At 33.1% G+C, this 12,750-nt stretch overlaps 1 long non-coding RNA gene across 2 annotated transcripts in view; it reads left to right on the forward strand.

Annotated features, from left to right (window-relative positions):
• The window catches only part of LOC149212207 (uncharacterized), a 335,338-nt gene extending 324,172 nt beyond the window's left edge, over positions 1 to 11,166 (forward strand). For both annotated transcript variants that reach the window (XR_016250220.1, XR_016250219.1), the window contains one exon: positions 11,026 to 11,166. This is a non-coding gene — a long non-coding RNA (uncharacterized LOC149212207). The remainder of the gene's footprint in view (positions 1 to 11,025) is intronic.
• Positions 11,167 to 12,750: the final 1,584 nt, after the last annotated feature.

A 12,750-nucleotide genomic window follows, 5' to 3' on the forward strand; every position in this document is an offset into this window, starting at 1 on the left:
TGGTGTTTACATGGTAGAAAACATGGCTAGGAGCCATCTCACCACAAAGTTCAGACTACATAAGTATTTTTTAGTTCCTTTCTCCCTAGCGCTCAAAGTAGGCAAAAGTCATGAAATAAATGAAGGCCACATGACATAGATTATCTCAGTTACCTAACAAGGAGAAAATTGTGTTGTATCTTTGATATTATAGTAAAAAAACCTAAAGTTTATTGTGTGATGGTGCTCTAGTACTATGCATAACACCATGTTAGATCTTGTATGAGGTATTAGTGCCACGTAGATATCGCAAGGAAAATCCTAACTAATATGGAAAGGGGTTAAGGGGCTCAAACTTTAATTAGGCATAACTTTCATTTCAGAGATCAGAATGAGAAAATAATTATATCACCAGAAATCTCTTGATAAGGTAAATGCAATGATTTTATCTAAGGCAAGTTTCGCAGAATTTGGAGGAGAAGGAATTTTGTAACCCCATCTTCATAATGAGACCATGGAGGTTGGGTTAAGTCAAAGTAACACCTACCATTCAATCATGTTTAGCCTAAGGAGGTGGGAGAGAGTGTTACACCTATGTTGTTGTATGTCACTGAAATGGAAAAGAAGTGTGCAAGTTTAGTCAACCTATCAACCCCCACATCAATGAAATATTTACACATTACCTTAGGTATCCCTATGATGAAATCCATGGCGATATATTTCCACTTTTGAAGAGAAATAAGTAGGGCTTGAAGTAGACCAATTGAATAAATATGCTCATTCTTTCTTTGCTGGTGTTGTATATTTCTCTATCTTGTGTCACACAATTTCTTGAGAAGATATAGAAGCCTCCTATAGACAACCCCTGGTTTGAAAGAAAAGGGCCAGTGCCTAGGGCATCCGAGAGGAGTTCTTTTGAAGATTATCTAAGGGACTTATACCACACTCCATATGTCATATAATTTGAAAAGAGATAAATCAAAGCTTGGTTCAATAGTCCTTCACCAAGGTTGACTCAAGCACACACACATATCTAAATTCTAATGGGTAAATATAGCTTATCTCAAAGAGAAATGCATTGGTTTTGGTGGCTGACACATAAAAATACATAATTGAACATTATTATTGTAGTATAGCTAGACAACAGGAAGGAAAGGAGGGGAATTGATGGAGAGGGTTGTACATAACAAAAAATCCTAAGCAACAATCTCTAGCAGAAATATGGAAGAGTGAGGAGGTGAAAATGTAGAAAAAGTGGGACACGAATTAATGTCTCAAGCTCTATGCCTCATGAATAAATTTGTCACCAATAAGCATAAGTAAATTTATGTTTACATAAAGGTACTATAGGCTACCAAATAACACAAGTAAATCTGTGTTTACACAAGTAATGAAAGCTGTCAAATAACACAAGCAAATATGTGTTTACACATGTACTTCACACTACTTAGCAACATACACACAACCATGAGAGAGTGAAACTGGTAGCTTCATTACACAATTTGAGAGGAGGAAAGACATACATGAAATGATATACAAAAGGGAAAACATATTGTGCATTGCTCCGATTGGAATCAACAAAACAAGCTCATTAATATTTGAAGATGGAGTCAAAATCACTAGTCCATCACATTTAACAATTGTATATGCCATAGCACTTCATGAACAAGAAAATTGAACCAAAGTGGGACAACTCTCTATGTAAATAGAGCTCAAAACTTGCAAAAGCAGAATTTGGGCCTCGAGACTACAGAATTTGGGAACTTGTGTTAAGTGTTTCTCCCCTCCTTTTATAAGGAGAGGGAGAGCTTGAAAAATAGTTACAAAATATCTCATTCGAGCTCCAGCCACCTAATCAACTAGCTCTCTGTGCGTGGGAAGTTTCTTATACACAAATCATTACAAAGGATTTGATTCCTTTCTTGAAAATGCAACAAATTACAAAATAACAAAATATGGGAAAACATAATGATGGCTAGAGAAAAATATCTCCATGCCAATTCTTGTGATGGCCTCTAATGAGGATGCATATTTTCCATGATGTTCTTCTTCAGTTACTCGACCAATTCTCATGTCACGTTCCTCTTAACCGCTTGAATTCCCCACTTTCTAGAGTTGGGAGCGATCAAATAACTGATGAGAAACATTTACTAGCATCTCTCTTTCTCGAACAATTTCTAGGAATGAATATTTCTGCAAAAGACAGCCACAAACCCTACTTGGTTCTTCAACCTTAGGCTTTTCTTGAACAATTTGTTTCTTGAAGTATTCTCCCCACTTGGTGGTAAGTAAATCTCTTTGAAATTCTGCAACAATCTCATCCTCCTTTGAATCAACTAAATCATAGATTGGAGAATCTTTATCGATTTTAATACTAGCTTCTTTAACTTGTTCTCCATTTGAAGGATGTGAATCGTAAAGTGGAGCCTCTTTGTTAACCTCTTGGTGGGTCTCCTATTTTGGTGCACCTTCCCATGACTTGGGCTATTTTAGTCCTACATTACTCAACATCCCATCACATTCATACAAATCATGAGAACGAGAATCATAAAATTCGGCAGAATAAGATCTTCAAGGGTTTGTTTTTAGCTCGATGATGTATCCTTCTTCCCTTTCTTGATCGCTAGGTGATGCTTCTTGATGCTAGTATATGTATTCTTGGAGTTGAGCCCCACAAACATCTTCAATAGGATCATTAACCTCAAAAATATTTTAACATTAAAATGTGCACAACAATCTTCAAACACAACACCAAGTGGATATAATATTCTATAGCATTCATTAAATGCTATGTGAAACTTGTTTAAGGAAGATATGTTTCCATGAGGTATTGTTTTGTACCAAGCTCTAGCATATTCATCTAAAGAATACATTAACAATTTCCTTTTCACATCTTCAAGAACAATAACTTGTTGTTCGATGCATTCATGAAAGTCCTTGAGTTTGTGGTTTCGTCGTTTATTTGTGCTTCCATTGAATCTAGGAAAACTTGTAGACCATTCGTGATATGGAGGAACATGATGGGGATAACTGGCAACAAAAGAAAAATCTAGTGGGGAAAATTTGTTGGCCAAGAAAGAAGGAAGGGTCATTTTGAAAACCCCTTTAGGTGAGTGATCTCAAGTTCAAAGGTAGGGGAAATTTTCAATTGTTTAGCATCAAAGCAAGTATGATGCTGCTTGAAATATATAATGACCAAATAAATATATAGAGAGTGAAGTCGTCACGGTGTTTACAACAAGATTCAAAAAATTGATTTGTTAGGATGTTTACAATAAGATTGAAACAATGGAGCCGCCAAGGTGAGAAATCTCCAATCCACACTTCCCTTGCTCACGCGAGAGAGGGAATGTAAAAATTGTTGTACCGAGGGAAAAGTATTCTTGTTCATTCACTTGAAAAAATGTGAGAAAGATGTTGTAGTTTTTTCTATCTTCTCTAACACAATTGCTTTAGAAGATATAGAAGCCTCCTCGACACACTGCACTCCATATGTCACATAATTTTAAAAGAGATAAATCAGAGTTTGGTTCAATAGTCCTTCACCAAGGTTGACTCAACAAGACACACATATCTAAATACTCATAAGTAAATATGGCTTATCTCAAAGAGAAATGTGTTGGTTTTGGTGTGAGACACACAATAATACATAGTTTAAAATTTTTATCATAGTATGATGAACATGAGGAAGGAAAGGAGGGAAATCGATGTACAGGGCTGGACATAACACACAATCCTAAGCAACAATATCCAATGGAAATATGGAAGAATGAGGAGGTGAAAATGTAGAAAAAGTGGAGCCCAAATTAAGGTCTCAAGCTCTATGCCTCATGAATAAATTTTTCACCAATTAGCATAAGTAGATCTATGTTTACACACATGTAGTGTATGCTATCAAATAACACAAGTAAATATGTGTTTACACACCTACTCGAGGATATCAAATAACACAAGTAAATATGTCATATCAAATAACACAAGTAAATATGTGTTATTTGATATTCTTGACCTTCGATCTTACGACCTCCGATATTCTAGACCTTCGATCTTGTGATCTTTGATATTTTGGACCTCTCATATTGTGATCTATGATATTCCTTATTTCCTAAGGCTTCAAACCCTTGAAACTTTCTGAGACCATATCTTTTGATCAAGGAGTTCATTTTTGGATTTCCACATATGGTTGGAAAGCTTGTTCATAGCACTTTCCAATGGAGAGGGTCTCATATAGGCTTTGAGTGCTTCTACCACTTCGACAATGACTTCAAAATTATTTTCTCTTTTGCACTCTTTTGGCATCATTTAGCACCATTCTAACAATTTTGTAGTAAGTGACAACAACTAGCAAATAGGAAAGTCTATAATATAATTATGCACTTCATTCTTAAGTCCTTGCCATTACAATTTGTCCTAGATGTAAGTGTAGGTTTTAAAGAAACTAAGGTGACTAGGTATAAGTGCATCACTAATTGTCCTTAATATCTTTGCATTAAGTTGTGAAGAAGGAACTAAATAAATTCTTCCCTTATACATGATTAACACATTTACCATTGTATACCTTCCATCATGAATTGTTCCTTCCATAAACTCTATTGCCCATGAATTTTTTGCATATTCTACAACAATTAACTCCCTCCAATTAGTATAAATCTCCACCAACAAACATATGTGAGGCCTCTTGAAAAGTGCACCAACAACTAAGCTCTTCTTATCCTTCATATATCGTGTGAGAATTATATGCGGATAATCTATTGACCCACTCAGGGTTCCTATCATTTATATCTTTTTTGTTCATGAAATATATTTTTTATTTTAATTATACATCATATACTATGGTTTCTCTTGTAGTGAAGAATTAAAGATGAGAGTTCACATCAAAAATTAATAATAACAATAGTAATGATGATGTTGATAAAATTAAAAAAGTAGTAAAGTATGGAAAATATGTCTCTTAACATTATGAAAATAATAAAATAATACATATATTAAAGAATTAAAAATTATTAATAACAAAAAAATATTAAGATGTATAATTCATTCTTTATTCACTTATCAAGTAGTGATTAAAGTGTGTGTGTGTGTCAATTTTTTCTATTTATGCATAACTTTTACATCTTTGTCCATGGATTTCCAAAATTCTATATGTCTTAATCTTACAAGATTTGTTGGCAGGTAAGTAGAAAAAATCATACATAACCATATAGAAATGGAAAACTACTAAGAAGCAAAAGACCGATAAAATTTTAGATCCCTTGTACCATTATGAGCCACCCCTATAAATATATATATATATATATATATATATATATATATATATATATATATATAAAATGTTATATCAATTTTACATAAAGAAAAATAAAATATTTGAGATTAAAAAATATAGATATTTTCACTAATTGATTTGATTATTTGGATTTGATATTTATCATTTGAAAAAGAAAATAATGAATTAAACAATAAAAATAAAATAAATTAGTATACACATGAAAAGAGATATTTCTTATTCCATTTTGTAATTTAAGATATGAAAGAAATTTGTAATTTATTGAATACTTGATTTGGAATTGATATATAACACTTTAAAAAATATATTAATAAAAAAATTAAATACATAAAAAGAGAAATCCAATAAATTTATGATTTCTATTTTTCAATATGGAAAAAAATTATTACTACTATATCTTAAAATATAATAGTAATTTAAAAAATATTTTAATATAAACAATTTATACAACAAATAAAATATTTTAAGTATATATTGGAAAAACAAATCATGGAAAAAGATATATATATATATATATATATATATATATATATATATATATATATATATAGCCCCGCTCTCCAATCTAGTATGGTAGCCATGTCTTAATGTAATGTTTAATATTTTGACAATGTCAAATTACATAAAAATTAGAAAATAAAAACATAAAATTAAATAAAAAGATTAATGTAATGTAAACTAAATATTTTAATTTGGTCAAAATAAAATATAAAAAATAAAAATAACCCTATAAAAATAAAATAAAAATAAAAATGGACCATAGTATTGATTTATTATATTGTAATGGGATGCAAACATTTTAACTCAGTCAAAATAAAATAAAATAAATATAACCTTATAAAAATAAAATAATAATAAAATTAAAAATGACCGGTGGATTGACTAGTGGTATTGAGAAACCTTGGTATTGACCCATAGTATTAATGCTCAATGTAGCCTATTTAAACACTATCTTAAATAGATTTTGTACAAGTTTGATTATGTAGTTAGATGCATTTTGTTCCATAACTTCTGTGTGTATCACATAGATGTGGATACATGAGGTCTGTATTGGCCCTTTCTTAAATATATGCACTCTACATCATATTTTGTGTGTATGTCTAAGCTAAGTTGATGTTTTAGATGTTCGGTTGCTCATCTTACATAATTTTCTGCCCTTTGGTTTTACTTATAGTTTTAAGTATCCTTGTAGTTAGGAGCTGGGAGCTCCATCTATTTTATCAAAACTTCTTTGGCAGAGCAAGTGGCTGAAGTGGTGGATCACTCTGGGGTTTTCCTTTTTTCCCTTTTATCATGTGGGCAACAGTCTGAAATGTAAGATCTAGCAGATTTTTTATGTTTAGGTAATTAGCACCCAGGATAAGGTCGAACAAAGTGGCATGATGGACTTTAACAAATTCTTGATCCCAAGTCTTGATTTCGTCCTCGGAAATGGCCTATTTCTCATGTGTGGGCTTCTGAGCCTCTACATGGTACTCGCAGTATTCCATGACCTTAGAAAGTACTCCTCTGGAAGAGTAAAATCATTTTGCTCATAAGCCAGCACATGAGAAATTCACCATTTCAGAGGAAGAAATCAAGACTTGGGATGAAGAATTCTTTAAAGTCTATCAAGCACTTTGTTCTACCTTATCCTGGCTGCTAATTACCTAAACCTAAAAAATATTCTAGATCTTACATTTCAGACTGTTGCCCACATGATAAAAGGGAAAAAGTGAACGCTAGAAGAAATAAAATAATAATAAAAATAAAAATGACCCATGCATTGACGGGTAGTATTGAGAAACCTTGGTATTGGTCCATAGTATTAAAGCTGAATGTAGCCTATTTAAAGAGGGAAATTAAACCACCTTAAATACATTTTGTGTACATTTGATTATGTAGTTATATGCATTTTGTCTCTGTGTGATTATGTAGTTAGATGTAATTTTCAAAAAAAAAATCATTGTGGAATAGTGTGGACTAGTCCCTTTAATCTAAATAATGTGGGACATTAGAAAAATGTATATGGAACTATTTTTTTTAATGAAACATATTTATCTTTTTTTGGGTGAATTTTTTTTATGAGACAGACTCCATTAAACCTTAGTATCAAATAATCCACCATTTAATTACTGGGACACACTATTTAACCACTAACCTAAAGCACTGCTCTCCCTTCTTTGAATGGTGGATCACCTTCCCTTTGCTCCACTGAAGAAAGGTTCTCCAATAATGCTTAAAGAAGATAAGTGTGTGTGCAACTTCAATTGCATCTGCCATAAACTGAGAATGCTCATAAATCTCAATCCTACTACATTTCTTTATGTCTTTAAAAGCTCCAATTCCTCAAAATTTTCTCTGCTTTTACAATTTGGTAGTAATTGTAGAAGTAGAGAACATTTTGAAGCAGAAAAGCTTTTTGCAGTCATGAAGGTGAAGTAGGATTGAGATTTCTAAAAAAATTTAGTTTACCACAAATGAAAATGAAGTTGCACAACTCTTATCATCTTCCAGTATTATTGAATACATTTTCTTCAGTGAGGTGCAAAGCACAAGTGACCCCCATTCAGAGGGGAGAGCAATGCCACATTTCTTGTTTGCACATTTCTTCTTGATTGTGGACATGTCTTGGTATATTTTGGTTTTAGGAGGAAGTTCTGGATACCAGTTATGATACCAGTTATGGGGCAGTGTTAGTCTTTGTATGTTGAGATCTGGGGAAACCAAGTCTCATAACTTATTTAGGTGTGGTCTTGAATTGTAAGTGATCTTTGCTTAGCTTTTGATGCCTGTCAATGGAACATATATGTTTTCCTCTTTTCACTAACTTATAAATTCATTTAATGAAAATGGGGCAACTGGTATGTGATGTTTTCAAGGGTTTTTCTTTTGCCAAGAAGCCTTTTCATTACTGTTCCATAACTTCTATGTCTATCACATAGATGCATATGGACATGAGGTGTGTATTGGCCCTTTCTTCTGATTAGAATTCGAAGTTATTCATATATGCAATCTACATCATATTTTGTGTGTATGTCTAAGCTAAGTTGATGTTTTAGATGTCTGTGCTACTCATCTTACATAATTTTCTGCCCTTTGGTTGTACTTATAGTTTTAAGTATCCTTGCAGTTATTTATAATTTTAAGTATCCTTGTAGTTAGGAGCTAGGAGGTCCATCTGTTTTATCAAAACTTCTGGTGCTTACAGTGGAAGAGGATCTGGCAGAGATCACTTTGGCTATTTACTAAACACAATTTTAATTATTGTATTATAGATACTTTGGCTATTTACTAAACACAATTTTAATTATTGTATTATAGATACTAATCAACCTATTTTTTACCTCTGGTTCAGTTCAGCAAAATATCAAGCTAGTTGTTGGACTTATTCTTGTGGTCCAAATGCAGAGAGCCTTCATTGACTGAATGGTTCTATAACAAGGCTGGTTTGGAAAATACACTTTAACATTGTTTCCTCTCTTTTAAATTTCCCTTGAAATTGAAAAGCAAGGTTGATTTAGCAAATCTTTGTTTATTTATCTTTTCTTTCCTCTCTTTTAAAATGTCCTTGAAATTAAAAAACTTCCTCTAATGGGAGCCTTTTAAAATGTCCTTGGAATTAAAAAACTTCCTCTATTGGGAGCCCTTTAATTTGATGATAATTACTGCATTTTTTTGGGGTTCAGTTGATGATCAAATTCTTTTATATTTACCGTATTTGTGGCATGGCCAAGGAAACATTGCTTCAATGATATTTTAGTGAGGTGGTTTCAAACAAATCTATTGAGAGCCACAAAGACAACAGATCCTCCTAATCCCTTCTTTGCCTAGTGTATTGTATCACTCCTGCCATGACTATCCTTTGGAGCAACATAAAGTTCATAAGAACCACCATCAGTATTTGAACAAATAGATTCCAAACAACACTAGTGGGACTACTTGTAAATAGATTCCAAACAGCTTGGCTTGAGGAGCAACTACTCTGAATTTAACTTATCTGAACAACCCTTCAGGTGCCCTGCTCATGGAGTAGCCCATTCAAAGGTGTCTTAGAAGCTACTTGCGCAACTCCTCCAAAAGGTCTCCCTTGAAAATGACCCACAGGCTGCCTCTATGAAGCTCCTCCATGGAGTAGGTAGCATTCATTCACATGGTGTCCTTCTGTCCTACAGTTAGTGCACCATAACTTATCTCTTCCAGCTTTAACCTGGTGGAGCTCTTGAAGATTCTGAGTAATTCTAGTCCCTGCAACTCTAGTGTTCCCTGGATACCCTACCATGGATTCAATCTGCACCTCCCTGGGAGTACTTATATTCTGCCACATCTGGAGAATTCTAGTAAAAGGCAGCCACCAGCCAATAAACCACGATTGTTGCTGGGTATGCTCATATCTAAAGAATGTATTGTATTGTGTGAGTTATCAATGGATGTATGTTTTCATCAGCAAAAATACTAACTTCACTTACAAGCAACAATAAACCCTCTAGTTGGTTTGAACTCTCAATTCATAATCAGCAGCATACTATTGAGTCCGGTAACTTCTGGTCAACTCATGAGCAAAAACCAATGAAAAATACATGATCGGATATGTGCACATGAGGGACATATTAAAATTGGATTTTAATATGTGTGGCTAGTAGCACATCCAAAGAAGAATCTTATAGACACAACAAAACATTTATTTTAAATGGCTACTGTATGAAACCAAGATGACTATTTTATTTTAGAGTTCATTTAGATACGATAGAACGATTTTGACATGAAAATGGTAAATAAGCGTTATTCCAATTGTTCTTTTGAAGGATATTCAGGCAAGTCTAATTGATTGAAACTGCAAAAGCACCAAGTAACAAAATGAAAATAAGTTAAAATAGTGTTACAACCGCAAAATAGATGAGCATCAGTAACAAAATCATGGCAACCTGTTAGGGCTTGAGAAAAGCCGCCAGGATCAAAACATTTGTTGGCCAAACAATTTGCAAATACTTTTTGGTTTTTAGGTGGAATTTGCAATTCTACAGGAATATTCTAGGGATTACAAGAAACCAAGAATATTTTAGGGATTACAAGAAATCAGGAAATGGAATATTCTAGGGATTACAAGAAACTATGAAATAGCAAGTTCAGTTCATTTATCGGCAGCATGGAATAATAATAACGATTACTATAGTCCCAGTCATATCTACTGTTAAACTAATGTTAAGGGTGTCATTTTGATTACTATAGTCCCAGTCATCTCTACTGCAATGACTAACAAAGGCCGGCTGTTAACCGACTCTCCCATTAACTGAACACCGAGTTGTGAATTACCCAATCTGGGTAATCTGACATTGTGCAAGCTTCCTCAACACGAATTGTAAATTACCCAATCTGGGTAATCTGACATTGAATTGTGAATTACCCAATCTGGGTAATCTGACATTGTGCAAGCTTGCAGAAGGGTTCATTTTGAAGTCGTGTTCCAAGTTAAACCATAACTTTTATGCCCTGTGTTCCAAGTTAAACCGTAATTTTTATACATGACTACAACCTATTATGAATACAGAATAGCCAATAACTTAATATGCAATAAAATTCACAGCAATGTGAAACCATGAACCATTCCTGGAATTTCGTTTTCGTAGTTAATGTCCAGGGTGTCTCGAAACATAACTTAATATGCAATAAAATTCACAGCAATGTGAGACCATGAACCATTCCTGGAATTTCGTTTTCGTAGTTAATGTTCAGGGTGTCTCGAAACAATATAAAGCATTGAATTATATTGAATTTTACAGCTTAAAATAAAATACGTCCAGTGCTATCAACATTGTAATCGGGCTTTGACTATCAGTTTGATAGTTTGTGGTCTTCGGTGCTAGCAAGAGCCATCACTGCAAACCAAGTACCAAGTTCATTCTATCCCTAGAAAGAAACAAGCACAGGAAAAAATCAGTGAGAAAAAATAAACCTGTTATTGTTTTTGGGCACATACCAGTTGGAGTTTTCGAAGAGAAAATGAGAGGTAAGATGATTGTTATTTTTCTGGATAATTGCAAAGTATTAATATTAGTTTGGAAAGTAAACTATATATATTATCTATTTGAGGGGGAATTCAAATGACAAATATTGCATAGAGTTGTTTATTTTTTGGTTTTTAGAACTTATTTCATTCTTTGTTGTTTTTATTTTTTTAACAATTTTTTTTTATTGACACATTGTGAAAAATAGGAAGGACAACTTTTGAGTGGCATAACTTTTGCATAAGGACTCTCATTGATCAGATTCTTGCACCATTGAAAAGGTGTCCTGCTAAAGCTAAAAAGTTTTACCACCCAAAAAATGTTCGTTTAATTAAGTGGCCTGCCTCATTTCTTACTTGATAAAGATGAACCATTTGTGGATTTTAGGAGAGCCATCTCAACCAATATTTCATTCCTTTTGCAAAGGACTATTATATATAAATGACATATTCATCCAACAACCTTTTCACATAGATCCTAATGTCAACTTTCTTAAGAGGAATGCTCAACTTAATTGTTCCCATCAAAGAGTTTTTCACAAGTAATTTCACAACATTTATTGATACAACAATTCTATATGTAATCTAATTTTTGCTCATCTTTACAACAACTTATTGATAAAATTCATTTCTCCCATGTTCTGCAATGTCTTTAGCTAATAGATACCTCATAATTTCCATGTTCAAAATTTATTTCATGCCATTTAAAAAACCCCAAAGAAATTGACCTCCTCTTCTATGTACCTTGTGTATTCAAGGATTGCCCTTATTTTGATACATTTATGCTAGTGTAACTTTCTTCTTAAATTTAGCATTCTACTACATCGTTTAGAAGATATATAGAAACTCAAATTTCCATTGTATTTCATTGTCCATATAGTTAGTTTGATTATTTCCTTCCACATCCCCACATCCCCCCATGCTCCCCCTATGCACATTCCTTTACATCTCTTGGTGCAATTTCTAGATAATATCTAAGTTAGCCAACAAAGATTTAATAAATTTGATTGATATTCCATTAGAGATTCACAATAGTGCCCTATATGACCAACATGGAAAACTTACGTTTTGAAGCCAATTTTGAAGCCAATTGGGCTTCTGGAAGGCTAACTTCAAAGGAAAGCTCAAAGCTCTAGGAAACATGTTTACACATACCTCTTGTTAACTATGACAGAGTCAACAAAGGATGGTGGTGATGACAATTAATCACTATGATGGTCAGCCATGTTTCTCTCCCTTCTCTATCTATTAGAATTAGTATTACATCTATTAGAGGAGTGGGTAATTGAGTCTTTCTAGAAAGGGATTTGTAGATTTTGTCTCATCTCACATTCATAGGGAATTTGAACTAGTAACATTTTCATAAGAAGTATCTTAACAATGAACCCACTCACCATCAATCCAAGACCTTGTGAGTCTTAGTTTGTGCATTATGTGTTTATAACTATTCTTGTGTTATATATATATTTATGTGTATTTTTCATTTCCTTTGTTGTATTTA

The sequence above is a fragment of the Pinus tabuliformis genome, chromosome 1_1 (genome assembly GCF_031772625.1).
Source record: "Pinus tabuliformis cultivar Carrire ecotype Pingquan chromosome 1_1, CPIR1, whole genome shotgun sequence".
Classification (NCBI taxonomy): Eukaryota; Viridiplantae; Streptophyta; class Pinopsida; order Pinales; family Pinaceae; genus Pinus; species Pinus tabuliformis.